Raw genomic sequence first — 17,381 nt, 5'->3', positions numbered from 1 at the left:
TAAATAAATGGTACATGGCCAGTGAGACTAAGTGATGCTCTATGGGTCCAAATCGGGACAAAGAATGTTTTTAGTCATACCAATGTGGTTAGAACTACCTAGACTCTCATCCTCAGATTCATTAAAATTATTCTGGGGAGTTCCTGTCATCACTCAGTGGTTAACGAACCCAACTAGCATCCATGAGACATTGGTTTGATCCCTGGCTATGCTCAGTGGGTTAAGGATCTGGCGTTGACATGAGCTGTGGTGTAGGTCAAAAACACATCTCGGATCTTAAGTTTCTGTGGCTGTGGCTGTGGTGCAGGCCGGCAGCTACAGCTCTGATTTGCCCCCAGCCTGGGAATTTCCATGTGCTGCGGTATGGCCCTAAAAGCCAAAAAAAAAAAAAAAAAAAAGAGAGAGAGAGAAAGAAAAAGAAAACAACAACAAAAAACTATTTTGGGGTTGATGGAGATCTTATGGTTCATACTAAATATTCTCGAAATTTCACTTCTCTTTTCCTATTCTGAAATCTTTCCCTTCTCTCTTTTTTTCAATCTTTCCTCTTCAAAGATGGCAGTGCTAGAAATCTTTTGGAAGTCAGGCCTCTGTTACTGAATATTGCCTGATGACTAATCACCCAAACTGCTTGTTTATTTCACACAATAAACTAGCTCAGGGGAAGCTAGTGGAAACGAATCCAACTAGTAACCATGAGGCTGTGGGTTGGATTCCTGGCCTTGCTCAGTGGGTTAAGGATCTGGCATCCTACAAAGAAAAAAATAAAAATAAACTAGCTCAGGCATCATTGTCCATTGTGAAATGTTAACGTATCTAATTCTGACTGTTTACAATGTATATAGAGAGGATTAAGGAGCTTGGGACCACTTAAATCTCACATCATCTAACACAAAATGGTCTCATTATGGACTGTAGAAAGCCATGGTGAGGTTAAAGCCGGAGAAGTGGCAGGGGTAATGTATATACACTTTGTAAAATCAACATTATTCACCCATGCCGCTCATCTTCAGGTCTTTGTAGGTGGGAGTGGTCCAGTTTAGAATGGAAAAGTTGTTGTGCAAATATTTCTGAGCATCTACCTAGTAAAATACTGTCTTGATGTACAAACCCTACAGCTCAGAACATCACTTTTTTCCTCTAGCTTTATTGAGAGATAATTGACATAAAGTACTATGTTAAGTTTAAGGTGAGCAGTATAATAACTAGACTTACATACATTATGAAATGATGACCACAATAAGTTAAGTGAATATCTGCATTTCATAGAGATACAAAATTAAAGAGACAAAACTTTTTTTACTTGTGATGGAAACTCGGGTTTTCTCTCTTAACAAGTTTCCTATATAACATAAACGGTGTTTATTATATTTATCACGTTGCACAATTACAACCCTAATCAATTTCTCTTGTCTTTTCTTTTCTTTTTATGGCTGCATCCACAGCATATGGAAGTTCCCAGGTCTGGGATGGAATCCGAGCCAGAGCTGTTACCTATGCCCCAGCTGCAGTGATGCCAGATCCTTAACCACTGTGTTGAAACAGGGATCGAACCCATGCCTCCACAGTGATCCGAGCTGCTGCAGTTGGATTTTTAACCTACTGAGCCACAGCGGGAACTCCAGCATCACTTTCTTTTGAATGCCATTATGTTTTTTAAAAATTTGTTAGGGAGTTCCTTTAACTGCTCAGCGGTTAATGAATCCCACTGGGATCCATAAGGATGCGGGTTGGATTCCTGGCCTCACTCAGTAAGTTAAGGATCTGGCATTGCCATGAGCTGTGGTGTAGGTCACAGATGCGGCTTGGATCCTGAGTTGCTGTGCCTCGGCGTAGGCCAGCAGCTGTAGCTTTGATTCGACCCCTGGCCTAGGAACTTCCATATGCCACAGGCGCGGCCCTAAAAAACACACACACACACACAAATTGTTATAAACGGGTCCATCTTGGAACTAAACCAAGCATTCAACTACTTTAGAATACAATGGATCACACCTTCACCCCTCATGACTGAGCCTAAAAGTATTACCATAACAAAAATGTGTTCTAACCCAAGTCTTAATTACTTGTACCATGCATATTTCTTTGGGGGATTCTGAAGGAACATCTTTCTAGATTCAGAACTGATACTGAGGAAGAAAGAGATCAAGAGGGGGAAAGTCCCTTATTTTTCTGAGATCTGCTATGAATTGGGGCTCCTGAATTTTAGGACAGTCTGTACTTGCACCTAAGGTACCTCTTCTTTCTTAGCATTTTCTATCCCAATCATGAGACTGAGGAATTATTGCCAGACTTCTCAAAACCCACATAATCACTAAGTTTTTGCCTGTAGGCTGAATAAACAAGGTATCACACACATATATATAACAGTCCAATAAATGTAGAAATAGCATCTTTCATGAAATACAAAGATATTTAACGTCATTGAAGAATTTACAGTAGACTTTTCATTATGAGTATCATTAGGTCAACCAATCCTAGAAAAAACAACTACTAACAAGTAGAAATCTACTTGTTGGGCTTATTGTTGTTGTTGTTGCTTTCGCAAAAGAAAAGAATCCTTCTTGGAGCTCCCATCATGGCTCAGCGGTTAACAAACCTGACTAGTATCCATGAGGATTCGGGTTTGATCCCTGGCCTTGCTCAGTGGGTTAAGGATCTGGCGTTGCCGTGAACGGTGGTGTAGATCACAGACGAGGCTTGGATCTCATGTTGCTGTGGCTGTGGTGTAGGCCAGCAGCTACAGCTCCAATTGACCCCTAGCCTGGGAACCTCCATATGCTGTGGGTGTGGCCCTAGAAAGCAAAAAAAATAAATAAATAAAAATAAAAAATAAAAAAATTTTAAAGAGTCCTTTTTGAGGTAGGGATTGTATGTTCTAGCTGTTTCAGTTATAATAGAAGGTATAAAAGGAAGAGTTTGTACACAGCTGGGAAAGCTGAGAAAAAAACAAACAAACCCAGAGGGTCTGAACAAGGGTGCAACCTCAGGGTCCAGCTGCCTGCAGTTCACAAGGAGATTCTTGGTCTAGTATCCAGTTTTGTTTTTATTAAGAAGGCTCCATCCTTAGGAGTTCCCATTGTGGCACAGCGGAAACGAATCTGACTAGTATCCATGAGGATGCAGGTTCGATCCCTGGCCTCACTCAGTGGGTTAAAGGATCCAGCGTTGTTATGAGCTGTGGTGTAGGTTGCAGACACAGCTCGGATGTGGCATTGCTGGGGCTGGGGTGTGAGCCGGCAGCTGCAGCAAAAAAAAAAAAAAAAAAAAAAAAAGAAGGTGTCTCTGGTAGCAGCACAAAGGTAAAAACACAGATAGAATCCTGGACCACAATACAATCACTCACTCAACTCACTCATTCATCAAACCCTCTGGACTATAAATTACTGGGCAGGTAGAAAGCCAGGCTCTGCCACTCTTGCTTGCAGTTGAGTGAGGGAGACATCTCGCAAATACATTGGGGACCAAACACAAGGGTAAAAGTATCAGGATAGGGCGTTATCAATTAGGACTGTGCTGAAAGTGACGGTGGTCTGTTAGAAAAAAGAGGAAAATTCGGTCATTCATCTTTCGTTTCTTATACTAAACCTTACCTCAGGCTAACCAAAGAGTACATTAGGAAAGGTTCATCTTTATAAACATCTTTATCTGTTTCCTCAGAGCCTAAGTGTGACACAGGAAATGAGCGCACCCTCCTGAGGTTGGAGGAGAAGTTGAATCTTTCTTCCCCAGGTGCTGCCATTCTCAGGCCCTGTGAGTCATTGTCATGAGCTGCCTGTCTCTGCTCCCGCCCTGGTTCCCTGCCAGATCAAACACACTAGCCACAGGGGCAGTTGTCCACGGAGCCCTGAGCCTTATTTACCTGGCAAATGTGGCACAGTCACGGCAGCATATCCATTATTGACTTAGGGGCTATGCTCTGATGTAACTGGCTGGGCTCCATGCTGAGGCCCCATTTCCTCTTCATCTACTCCACTGTTGCTCTTTGTTCGCAGGGTTACACATCCAAGTGACAGTTTTCTGGGCCCATCCTCCTAATTTCTGCACAACCCTGCTAACTTATTTTTAGCACATATTTGGTGGTTGCTCTTAAAATGCTTAACCAAATACCCTATATAGTAAAAGATGAGCTGTGTAATTTACACACTCCCTGGCTGTAGAGGGGTGTTATGTGTGTGTGTTGGGTAGAAGGCAGTATTGCTAAAGACTATCTGTGGTCGAGCAGTTTTTTTTTTTTCCTTCCTTTTTATGGTTGAATCTATGACATATGGAAGTTCCCAGCCTATCACAGCCATAGCAACAGTGGGTCCCAGCCACATTTGTGACCTGTGCTGCACTGCAGCAATGCCAGATCATTAACCCACTGAGTGACTCCAGGGATCGAACCCTCATCCTCCTGGATACTAGCCAGGTACTTAACCCGCTGAGCCACAACAGATAAATATTTGATATACTGTTGAACCAAGTTTAACTGAGTACACGACTGGATCATATTCAAAACCTCAGGCCAAAAAAATCTGGAGAAATTGGGTTGTTTCAGAAACTCTTCACAGCAGAAAGCAGAGAAAGACTTCATAACCTAAATATAGCCACTGACCTTCACCTCTGGTAACCAAATTGATCCTTCCATAGAGAGGATGGTCTGCCACCTGGTGGTAACTCTTAGCACTGCTTCCTGGTAAACCACAATTCTCTGGCAAATTTTTTTGGGCATAGAAAGTATTATAAAAGATAAAGGCTGGCAGAGTCCCTATGCTGTGACTATATTTCTAACTATCAAAATAGAGAAACTTGACAAAAAATATTTTCAAATTATTTGTGACTTCCTTTATAAGAAGAAAGAAATCACATAAAAGGACAAAGGAAGAGAAAACTAAAACTAGGAGTTCCCGTCGTGGCGTAGTGGAAACGAATCCAACTAGGAACCATGAGGTTGCTGGTTCGATCCCTGGCCTCACTAAGTGGGTTAAGGATCTGGCGTTGCCGTGAGCTGTAGTGTAGGTGGCAGACATGACTCTGATCCTGTGTTGCTGTGGCTGTGGCATAGGCGGCAGCGGTAGCTCTGACTGGATCCATAGCCTGGGAATCTCCATATGCCGCAGGTGCAGCCCTAAAAAGCAAAAAAAAAATATATATATATATATATATATATATATATATATATATATATGTGTGTGTGTGTGTGTGTATATATGATTGATATATACAACATATCTATTTTAACTTATCCTATAGAAACTGTATAATGGAATGGAAAGAATAAAGAATTGATTTAGAACATACTGCTACATAAAAAATAGATAACCAACGAGGACCTAGGACCTACTATATAGCACAGGGAAGTGTATTCTCTGAGATTGAACAAGAAAATACAGGGTATGGGACAATTCTTTCTGAATTCAATTGTCCAAAGCATGAACTGAGGCTGTTAAGCTACATTTTGCCAAAAGTTCATTTCTTTCTTCCTTCCTTCCTTCCTTCCTTCCTTCCTTCCTTCCTTCCTTTCTTTCTTTCTTTCTTTCTTTCTTTCTTTCTTTCTTTCTTTCTTTCTTTCTTTCTCTCTCTCTCTCTCCCTCTCTCTCTCTCTCTCTCTCTCTCTTTCTTTCTTTCTTTCTTTCTTTTTCATCTTTTTAAGGCCACACCTGAGGCATATGGAAGTTCCCAGGCTAGGGGTTGAATCAGAGCTGCAGCTGCTGGCCTACACCACAGCCACAGCCATAACAGATCCAAGCCTCATCTGCGACCTACACCACAGCTCAGGGCAAGACCAGATCCTTAACCCACAGAGTGAGGCCAGGGATCAAACCCATATCCTCACGGATACTAGTAGGTTTCTTAACCTGCTCAGCCACAACAGGAACTCCTGCACTTTTTATTTTATCACATATAAATTCATGTAACCACTACTGCAATCAAGAGACAGAACTATTCCATCACTACAAATACTCCTTAAAGTTACACTGTTTTAGATATATCTCAACCCACGGGTAATAACACTATGGGTTGGAAATGCCTGGACTGTACTACATGTGTCTCCGCTTTTGGAGCCAATGTTGTAGCTAGACTGGCCCTTGTGGTTCTTATTGTGATCACAAGACACATCAACCATCGTCAGGGAACATGGAAAGCACAAGGTTTATTACCCAAAAGTCCTGGAGGCTACACTGCATGCCTGGGGCTACACAGTAAGGTCCCGGGTAGAGAGAGAGATTGTGTGTGAACCTGGAGTTTTACCTTTATTGGGGTCAAGGATGGGGTGCCTAGGGTTTCTCAGGTTCACTCTTCTGGGAATTAAAGGGAAGGGAAAAACAGGGTCGCTCACTTCAAACGATCACGTTATCTAGGTCAACCAGGACTTTCTAAAAGGGGAACTTCTTGCGTGGAGCAGCCTGGTTCTTTATCTGGTTGTGTAACAAGCAGTGTGTTTGTTTGAGGTGAACGTCTTTGAAGTACATGCCTCAACAATCAAAAGCTTAATGTCCGCCACATTTTAAACCCCCCAAACTAAGAGTCAATTACTTACATTACACACACCCACAACCCTCCCTCCCACTTCTAAACTTTGGCAATCACTAACCCTCTTGCTCTCTCTCTAATGTCATTTGACGGTGTTACTTATGACACTGATGATGTTATTTATGAGACCGACAATGCTGCTTAATCAGAATCCTCACCATCATTTGACATCATGACTCTTTTGGCTGTGCTCTCGGCAAGTGGAGGTTCCCAGGCCAGGAGTCCAACCTGCACCATAGCAGTGACCCAAGCCACAGCAGTGACAACACTGGATCCTTAACCATTAGGCCACCAGAGGAACTTCTATCACCCATTTTTATTTTAGCTGGGTTTTTTTCGTTTGTTTATTTATTTGTTTGGTTGTTTTTAGGGCTGTACCTGTGACACATGGAAGTTCCCAGGCTAGGGGTCAAATGGGAGATGCAGCTGCCAGTCTATGCCACAGCCACAGCCACACGGGATCTGAGCCACATCTGCAACCTACACCACAGCTCATAGCAACACCGGATCCTTAACCCACTGATTGAGGCCAAGGATCGAACCCGAATCCTCATAGTTACTTGTTGGGTTCCTTACTGCTGAGTCACAACAGGAACTCTGGTAACCTCCAAATTACAGCCAGTCAGCACACAGCCCAGATGATAACCTGGAACTTTGAATTGCCATCTGAAGTGGAAGCTGCTTGTGGAACCGAGCTTTTAACCTGTGGGGTCTGCACTAACTCCAGGTAATGTTAGTATTGAATTCAATTGTAAGACACGGAGCTGGTGTCTGCATAGAATCAGAGAATTGGTCAGTGTGGGGAAAAAACCCTGCATACGTGGCATCCAGAGCGAAGTATTGAGAGTAATATTAGAGCAGAGAGGAAAAGGGGGTTTTCCTTTCAGTTGTCTTATAAAAGTGTGAGGTTTAGGTTTACATTTGTTGTTTTCTTATGGTTATTTGTGGTGGGCTGAATAACAGCCCCTCAAAGATGTCCCCATCCTTGTATTTGGAACCTGTGAATGTCACTTTGTATCACAAGAGGGATTTTGCAGACGTAATTAAATTAAGGTTCTTGAGAGGGGCATTACCCTGGATCATTCAGTTGTGATCACAAGGTTCCTAATAAGAGTGGAGAAGGATTGCCCTCTGTGGTGCAGTGGGTTAAGGACCCAGCACTGTCTCTGTGGTGGCTTGGGCTGCAGGTTCCATTCAAGGCCTGGTGCAGTGGGTTAAGGATCCAGTGTTGCCGCAGCTGTGGTGTAGGTTGAAGCTGCAGCTGGGACTCAATCTCTGGCCAGGGAACTTCCAAATGCCATGGGTGTAGCTAAAAAAGGGGAAGGGGAGGAGGAGATCAGAGTGAGTAGCAGGAAACGTGACCACAAAAGGAAGATGTTGCATTGATGTAGGGAGGGGCCATAAACTGAGAAACGCAGGCAGCCCCTATCTGTTAGTGACAAGGACAGGACTAAAAATGGATTTTTCTTCTTCTCTTTTTTTTGTCTCTTTGCCTTTTTCTAGATCCACTCCCGCGGCATATGGAGGTTCCCAGGCTAGGGGTCTAATCAGAGCTGTAGCCTCCGGCCTACACCACAGCCACAGCCACAGCAACTCAGGATCCGAGCAGTGTCTGCGACCTACACCACAGCTCACAGCAACACCAGATCCTTAACCCCCTGAGCAAGGCCAGGGATAGAACCTGCAACCTCATGGTTCCTAGTAGGATTTGTTAACCACTGTGCCATGACGGGAACTCCCCTGGATTCTTCTAACTCAGTTGTTTTTTTTAAATATTGAAGTAGAGTTGATTTACAGTGTTTCAAGTGCACAGCAAAGTGATTTAGTTATATATATTATATATATATATTCTTTTTCACACTCTTTTCCATTATAGGTTATTACAAGATATTGAATATTGCTCCCTGTGCTACATAGTAGGTCTTTGTTGTTTATCTATATTTATCTATTGTGCATTCTAATTCAATTTTTTTTAATTTTTTTGTTTTATGGCCACACCTGAGGCATATGGATGTTCCCAGGCTGGGGGTCGAATTGGAGCTGCAGCCACTGGCCTATGCCATAGCCACAGCAACAACAGATCCAAGTTGAATCTGCAACCTCCTCCACAGCTCATGGCAATGCTGGATCCTTAACCCACTGAGTGAGGCCAGGGATTAAACCTGAGTCCTCATGGATGCTAGTCAGATTCGTTTCCCTGAGCCTTGACAGGAATGCCTATTAGATCATATTTTGATAAACTGTAAGCAATTATACAATTTCTGGGTTATATTGAAATCTTAACATGCTGATTTTGTCCATTCATCATCCAATCCATCCATTCACCCATCCAATAACCGCATACTGAGCCCCTACGTTGTGCCTATATAAAGCAAGCTCTGAGGACACAGAAAAGATGCAGGCTCTAGGCTCTGAATCAAAGAGCTTGCCCTCTAGTGGACAAGTATATAAATATCAGTGTGAAAAGTAGGGTGGTAAATTTATTCAGGAAGTGAGGCTGAGCTGGGTCTTAGACCTTGAGAAGTTAGTCAGATGCGGATAAAGGAGGGGGCGTGTATGGGAGTGGCAGGACGGAGGGGTTATATGGAGAACATTCTAGGCTGAGGCACCAGCACTAGCAAAGGCATGAGGACATGGCAGAACATGGTGCAGTGGGAAACTGCTGGTGGACTATGATTGGTGTTTAGGCAGTGGGGAGGAGGATGCTGAGGGAAAGGTCAGGGTCAGCTCCTGGGAAGTAAGCCCCTGCCTACCTGGTTAGGAATTTTCTAACAGATCCTGAAAGCAGTGGGGTGTCATCATGATTTAAACAGGAATAACAAAATCAGATTTTTTTAAGCATTTCTCTGGAGTTCTCCTTGTGGCATAGTGGGTTAAGGATCTAGTGTTGCTGGAGTTGTGGCATAGGTCTCATCTGTGGTGCACGTTCAATCCCTGGCCCCGGAACTTCCATATGCCGAAGGTGCGGCAAAAAAAAAGAAAAAAAAAATTGCTCTAACAGCTGTGGAAGGGAGTTGCAACTAGGCAGGAAGATGAGAAGGGGAAGAGGGAGGAAAGGGGGAGGGGAGGGAGAGAAGCTATGGAGCTGTTGCATTAATCTAGAATTGGTACATGCTGGGACTGAGGAGGTCCTGCTGGACAGAAAGTGGCTGGGTTTGAGAGTTATCAAGGGGATAGGATGTATAAGTAGAAAGTGATTACGGGGATATAGTGAGAGAGAGAGAGAACGATTCCTACAACCCTGGCTTAGAATCTGTTCATTCATTCACTGCAGTGGTTCTTGTTTATTGGTTGCTTAAATCATCTTCAGGGAAATAGAGACATCCCTAAAGTTGATCTATGATAGTATTTCATTTGAATAGCATTGCAAACCAACTTTTCCTTGTTGATGTTTTGTGTAAAATATCCAGAATGGAAATTGGCTATGAATTTTTTTTTTTTTTTTTTAGGGCTGCACCCATGGCATATGGAGGTTCCCAGGCTAGGGATCGACTTGGAGCTACAGCTGCCAATGGGAACTCCAAAAATTTTTTGTAGCTATAGATAATTCCAGCTATTTTTTCCCATTTGCCATGTTGCTCCCTCACTGATCGTGTTCCTGACACTGACCAAAGGTAGCTGTGTGTACAAGAGATGCCAACTCATTTCAATATTTGATTGCTTGCTTAATGTATTTATTTATTTACTTTTTTTTTTTTTTTTGCTTTGCTTTTTAGGGCTGCACCTGTAGCATATGGAGTTTCCCAGGCTAGGGGTACAACTGGAGCTACAGCTGCCAGCCAACGCCACAGCCACAGCAATGCAGGTTCTGTGACACATCTGCAATCTACACCACAGTTCATGGCAACACTGGATCCCCGACCCACTGAGAGAGGGATCGAACCCACAACCTCATGATTACTAGTTGGATTCATTTCTGCTGTGCCACAAGGGGAACTCCTGATTGCCTAATGTATTTATAACTGCACCTGTTTCCAAAAAGAATTCAGAACAGTGAACTATGAAAACATAAATACAATAAAGCCTAAGCACAATGAATACAAAGCAAAAGACTGAGTCTTAACACTCCTATGCATATGCTGTTTTCTACTTCCTAGCATCTATTTCTTTCTTCTACTAGAATTTTTTACTATTTATTTATTAATTCACTTTTATTTTCTTTTTAGTGCCACATGTGTAACATATGGAAGTTCCCAGGTTAGAGGTCAAATCAGAGCTGCAGCTGCAGGCCTATACCATAGCCACGGCAACACCAGATGTAGGCTATATCTGTGAACTATGCCACAGCTTGAGGCAATGCTGGATCTTTAACCCACCCATCAAAGGCCAGGGATCAAATCAGCATCCTCACAGACACTGTTTCAGGTTCTTAACCTACTGTGCTACAACAGGAACTCCTAATTTTATTTTAAATTTAATTTTAATTTTTTTTGCCACACCAAGGGCATATGGACATCCCTGGGCAAGGGATCAAACTTGTGCCACAGCAGTGTTGTTGGATCCTTAACCTGCTGAGCCACCAGGGAACTCCCTAATTTCTAAAAAAAAGTTATTTTATTGAAGTATAGTTGAATAAATTGAAAAAAAGTATAGTTGATTTACAATGTTGTGTTAATTTCTGCTGTACAGCAAAGCAATTTAGTTATACATATATACACATTTTTTCATACTTTTTTTCCATTATGATCACAGGCTACTGAATACAGTTCCCTGGATATATGAGAGGACCTTGTTGTTTATCCACCTTCCACCCTAATTTTTATTCCACTCCTCTCCACAGGCCATGGGCTTCAGAGGAAGATAACTCTAGCTCCTAAACTAGACTCATACTGAACAAAATCAATCCCCACATCCTGCTCCACAATTATTCTGAGTGGGCATGTCCCTAAATTTGCCTGAGCAATGTAAAGCTGAGGGATGTGCTCAACCACATACCTGAAACTTCCGGTAGTCATCTTGGGATGTGAGGGGAAAAGCCCATCCAAGGCTGGAGCGAACCAAGAGAAGCCCGGACTGAGACTGGTTTATCATCACGTCCTTTGAAATCAAAATCAAACCAAAAAAATATGCAGATGGCAGATAAGCATGTGAAAAGATCCTCCACAACATATGTCAACAGAGAAAAGCAAATTAAAACAACAATGAGAGACCACTATTCACCTATTAGAATGGCAGAAACCCTTGGAGTTCCCGTCGTGGCGCAGTGGTTAACGAATCCGACTAGGAACCATGAGGTTGCAGGTTCGGTCCCTGCCCTTGCTCAGTGGGTTAACGATCCGGCGTTGCCGTGAGCTGTGGTGTAGGTTGCAGACGCGGCTCGGATCCCGAGTTGCTGTGGCTCTGGCGTAGGCCGGAGGCTACAGCTCCGATTCAACCCCTAGCCTGGGAACCTCCATATGCCGCAGGAGCGGCCCAAGAAATAGCAACAACAACAACAACAACAACAACAACAAAAACAAAAAGAAACCCAGAACACTGAAAACACCAAATGCTGACAAGGATGCAGAGCATCCACTTTGCTAGTGGGGATGAAAGTAGTATATGGCCACTTTGGAAGACAGTTTCACATTTTCTTACAAAACTAAACTTCTGGAGCTCCTGTCATGGCTCAGGGAAACGAAGGTCACAGAGCACATAATGCAGTAGAGCTGGGTTTGGATTCAAGCAGTCTGGTCCAGATATGATCTTGCACGAACTGAACTATGCTACCCCCCCAAAGATTAGAAAACGGCAAAGAAGGAATCAGAAAACTGCTTTAAGAAAATATAGTTAGGAGTTCCCATTTTGGTGCAGTGGAAATGAATCCAACTAGCATCCATGAGGATGTGAGTTTGATCCCTTCCCTCGATCAGTGGGTCAGGGATCTGGTGTTGCCATGAGCTGTGGTATAGGTCACAGACTCAGCCTGGATCCTGAGTTGCTATGGCTGTGGTATAGGCCGGCAGCTGCAGCTCCTATTCGATCCCTAGCCTGGGAATCTCCATATACTGCAGGTGTGCCCCTAAAAAGACAAAAAAAAAAAAAAAAAAAAACCAACCTAAACTTCTTACCATATAATTCAGAAATCACTTTGACTTTTACCCAAAGAAGCTGAAAACACAGGAATCGGCACTTGGATGTTTATAGCAACTTTACTCATGATTCCTAAAACCTCAAAGCAGCTAAGATGTTCTTCAATAGGCAAATGGAAAAACTGTGGTACATCTATAAAATGGAATATTACTGAGTGCTAAAAAGCAACAAGCCGAGTTCCTGTTGTGGTGCGGAGGAAATGAATCTGATTAGGAACTCTGAGGTTTCGGGTTCAGTCCCTGGCCTCGATCAGTGGGTTAAATATCTGGCGTTGCCATGAACTCTGGTTTGCTGTGAGCTGTGGTGTAGGTCGTAGACATGGCTCGGATCCCAAGTTGCTCTGGCTGTGGCGTAGCCCAGCAGATGTAGCTCCAATTTGACTTCTAGCCTGGGAACCTTCGTAGGCTGTGAGTGCGGCCCTAAAAAGACAAAATAAACAAAAAATAAAAAGCAACAAGCTAACAAACCAATGAAAAGATATGGAGGAAACAAATGCATATTCCTAAGTGAAAGAAGCCAATCTGAAATGGCTACACAGTATATGATTTCAACTATTTGACATCCTGGGAAAGGCAAAACCATGGAGACAGTAGAAAGATTAGTGGTTGCAGGGGCTGGGGAGGAAGGGGAGATGAAAAGAGCATAGAGGATTTTTAGGGTAGTGCAAATACTCTGCATGATCTATAATGGTGGATATGTGCCATTATACATTTGACTCACAAACCCAATATTTAGATTATAATTTAGAAAAAAAATCAAAGTCTGCAAAAGCCTGGACTTTCAAATCAGCTTAAGAAAAACAGGCTCAGAAAGTGAGCAACTTGTTTGGCTTTTATTCTCCCTGTAATAATAAAAACAATGTTCATTTCCTACAGCTTCCTTTCTCATTAATAGAACGTGTGTCAGGCCACTCTAAATGGTGTTTAAGATGTGTTCTGCTTTTCTAATGGGGAGAACAAAGGTGGCTGACTGTAGGTCTGCTCGGATCCTGTTTAACCCAGTGCATGTGTAATGACACCCAGGCCCAGCCATCTGTACCAGAAGCCCCTCCCCTCTAAGCTCTGCCTGGGCCTCAAGTCAGGGAAATTAGCAAGGAAACAGCCAGTGTAAAAGATAGCAGGGATGTGGTGCACAGCATCCATAGTTCTCAGTGTGCTTCATCCATAATAAACAGCTCCAGAGATGTGAGAGAAACATCTGGGATGGAGTTATCTTGGTCCATTGCTTTATCACAATTTCTTTTTTCTTCTTTTTTGTGGCTGAGTAGTACTCCATTGTGTATATGAATCACAACTGGTTAACTCATTTATCTATTGATGGACATTTGGGTTGTTTCCACATCTTGGCTATTGTGAATAGCACTGCTACTGCAGAGACAATGCTGGATCCTTAACCTGCTGCACCACAGCAGAAACTCCAAAAACATGTTATTCTAATATTTACTTTCTTTCTGTGCCACAGCAGTGACCCCAGCCTTACACACAGGGTCACCAGGGAACTCCAGAACACAGTATTTTCTTCTTTCTTGCTTCCTTTTTGAAGTGGGACACAAATCCTTCTGTTTTGGGGAGCCATCTACCTGGTATTTTAGGCTGATGCTGTTTAAGGCTGAATAGAGACAGGTGCTGGATCACTAACTTTTGCTCCAGTAATTTTTTTTTTTGTCTTGTTTTTAGGGCCAAACCTAAGGCATATGGAAGTTCCCAAGCTAGCGGTTGAATCGGAGCTGCAGCTGCTGGTTTACACAACAGCCACAGCAATGCCAGATCTGAGTCACATCTGAGAACTACACCACAGCTCACATTGAGGAAGGCCAGGGATTGAACCTGCACCCTCATGGATACTAGTCAGATTCATGCCGCTGAGACACCATGTGAACTCCTAACTCCAGTAAACTTCTGATGGAGAAACTTGAATTGGAGAGAGACTGCTTCCAAAAGGATGCAGAAGGGGCCACAAATTTGACTACGGAGGCCCTCAAATGTGCAGAGAATAACTGTAGCGAGGCTCTACATTTTTTTTTTTCTGCATTGTAGCTAGAACTTTGAGCTGATTTCCAAATTGTGCCTAAAGAGCAGGATTCAAATACTACCTCAAATAACTTTTCCTTCTGCAGGTCAAGGTGGAGGCTGTTGAACTACTGATGAGTGACTGTAATGGGATCACTACTGGGGCTGCAAACAGAAGCTTTATTTAGGGGCTTAAGAATTGCAACTCAAGAGACACAGATTCAGGTAAAATTGAAATTGTTATGGAGAAGAGAAAGAGCCAGGAGATAATACAGACAAAAGCCACAAGGTTGTTAAAGTTGTCTAGCCAAACTGTACTTGAGGAGTTCCCCTTGTGGCTCAGCAGGTTAAGCACCCAACTAGTACCCATGAGGATGTGGGTTTGATCCCTGGCCTTGCTTAGTGGGTTAAAGGATCTGGCACTGCCACAAGCTGTGGCTTAGGCTGCAGATGTAGCTTGGCTCTGGCGCTGCTGGTGGCTGGTGGTATAGGCTGGTGGCTATGGCTCTGATTTGACCCCTAGCCTGGGAATCTCCATATGTCCTGGGTGCAGCTCTAAAAAGAAAACAACAACAAAAAATTGTACTTGACTCTGATGCAGGTAAGGAAATATTTGTCCTTAAATAAGCTGTCATGAGTCATTTTAGGGTAAGGGTCTCAATAAGCAGATAGGCTGTCAGGACTTATGGTAAGGGTTGAGTAAGTATCCAGAATTTCTGGCAGATGTCCTGAATGTGTACTTTAAGACAGAAAATGGTCAGCTAATTTTCTTTTTCTTCTTTCTTATGGCTGCACCTGCTTCATATGGAACTTCCCAGGCTAGGGGCTGAATCGGAGTTGTAGCTGCAGGCCTAAGCCACAGCTATAACAACATGGGATCCCAGCTGCATCTGCGACCTATGCTGCAGCTTGTGGCAGCACTGGATCCTTGAACCACTGAGCGAAGCCAGGGATCAAACCTGCATCCTCACGGACACTATGGGGTTCTTAACCTGAGCCACAATGGGAAATTCCAGAAAGTGGTTAGCTTATAAGTGCATAACTCACCTTGTCCCAGTGGCCTCCTGGCTCCATTTTGGAGAGCTCTCTTACTAATGCCCACTCCATTTTGATTTTCCTTGCACATGGTCCAAGGGCTGACAGCTTCAGGAGGCATGGCAAAGGAAGCCCAGGTCACCAGGGTGATGACAGTGGCTTATTACTGGTGCTTTGCACACAGAAGAGGGAGAAGACCTGAAATGGTTTGGAAATAAGGTCATAGTAGACAAGGGATTCCACCAACATGGAGGAGCAGCACAAAGGCTAGTTCTTTTTATAGACCTCCAAGTAGTCAATATGAATGGAGTCAGAAAAAGCTTTCTTACCTATAAAATAGGGACAGAAAGAATTCTCTCACCCCACAGAGGTCCTGTTGTGGTTCTTCAGATTAAGAACCTGACTAATATCCATGAGGACGTGGGTTCAATTCCTGGCCTCGCTCAGTGAGAGCTGTGGTATAGGGTGCAGATGAGGCGCGAATCCATGTTGCTGCATAGGCATCAGTGTAGACGGGCAGCTGAGCTCTGATTAGACCCCTGGCCTGGTAACTTACATATGCTGCAGGTGCAGCCCTAAAAAGAAAAGAAAAAAAATCCTTCCACCCTAGAGTTCCCGCTGTGATGTGGCAGGTGAAGCTGACTGTGGCAGCTTGGGTTGCTGCAGAGGCATGGGTTTGATCCCTGGCCAGATGCAGTGGGTTAAAGGATCCATCATTGCTGCAGCTCCAGCTCAGATAACAACAACAACAACAAAGAGTTCTTCCATCTTTACCATGCTCTCTGTAAGTAAGAACAGGACGAAGAATCTCATTTATCACCCAGTTACACAAAAGGTTAAGCCTCAACTCTGCAGTTGCCCCACTAACAGTTCACCCTAAGCGGAATTCAGGGTAGAGAAAAACTGGATGAAGCCTTCTGTGTTTTGGATACATGGCCCCTAGACAAAGATATGTATCTAAGGAAGAATTTCAATGACGCTAGATTCCTGCATCCTCCCATACTTGGGAAAGCACTAAAATCATTAACTTGAACTACCTGGGTTTTTTTGATGGTAAGTAGTCAAGATGTATGCTTGACTACATTTCATAGACCAAAAATTCATATACATACTGGCTCCTCCTCTATCTCTTGTAGAGTTCCAAAGAGCTGAGAGATTATTTCCCAGGCTATAGTCCCTAGTAACATCCCAGAATAAAACTGAAATTCACTGCTCTTACATTGTGCGTGTAGTCTTTTTTTCCTTCTTTTCACCTACATCAAGACACTTTACAGGTAGAGGAGAAACTAGAAAAGTGGAAGTCCTTTTTAAGTCAAGAAGGACTGCGGGGTTTCTGCGGGTCGCATGTTATCTGCGAGGCTAGGGCTCTATCTGGAGGAAACCTTGCCATCCATATGCATAACATCTAAGTCTGGGAGTCCGAAACTTGTAGTCCCGGGCCTGCGGGGTCTAAGGATGGACTAAAACGGGAGTCAGGAGCCCCCAGGTGCGTTTCCCTGTGGAGCCAGTCTAGAGAAGGCACTCCCGAAATGAGGTCTCCAGAAGTGCGACTGCCTCCAGCCTCGTCCACGGCCACGTTCTTACTTCTGGAAAAAACAACAGGGTCATACCTACACCCACTTCTCAGATGCGCGGACAAACAAAAAAACCCTGAAAGAATGACCCAAACTCGGCTACACGGGCGGTACAAGTCGCGCAAAGCCTGTCGCCCGAGATTTGCGCACCCGGTCGCGGAGCATTGTGGGGCCG

At 43.6% G+C, this 17,381-nt stretch overlaps 1 long non-coding RNA gene across 2 annotated transcripts; it reads right to left on the bottom strand.

Moving 5' to 3' along the window:
- Positions 1 to 1,244: 1,244 nt before the first annotated feature.
- On the bottom strand, positions 1,245 to 17,350 carry LOC102164763 (uncharacterized). 2 transcript variants are annotated; one of them, XR_014841503.1, is made up of 5 exons: positions 17,243 to 17,350; positions 15,962 to 16,414; positions 15,645 to 15,830; positions 11,452 to 11,553; positions 1,245 to 3,243 (listed from the first exon to the last, which is right to left on the bottom strand). It is a non-coding gene; the product is annotated as an uncharacterized LOC102164763 (long non-coding RNA). The 2 variants fall into 2 exon arrangements; XR_014841504.1 differs by having other exon boundaries at positions 15,994 to 16,414.
- Positions 17,351 to 17,381: the final 31 nt, after the last annotated feature.

The sequence above is a fragment of the Sus scrofa genome, chromosome 3 (assembly GCF_054392235.1).
Source record: "Sus scrofa isolate SSC_HxYL_T2T_F1_AM1 chromosome 3, Sscrofa_HxYL_maternal_Yorkshire_Landrace_v2.0, whole genome shotgun sequence".
NCBI classification, from domain to species: Eukaryota; Metazoa; Chordata; class Mammalia; order Artiodactyla; family Suidae; genus Sus; species Sus scrofa.
The sequence above is the reverse complement of the archived record's forward strand: the minus strand, read 5'-3'. Positions and strand labels throughout refer to the sequence as shown.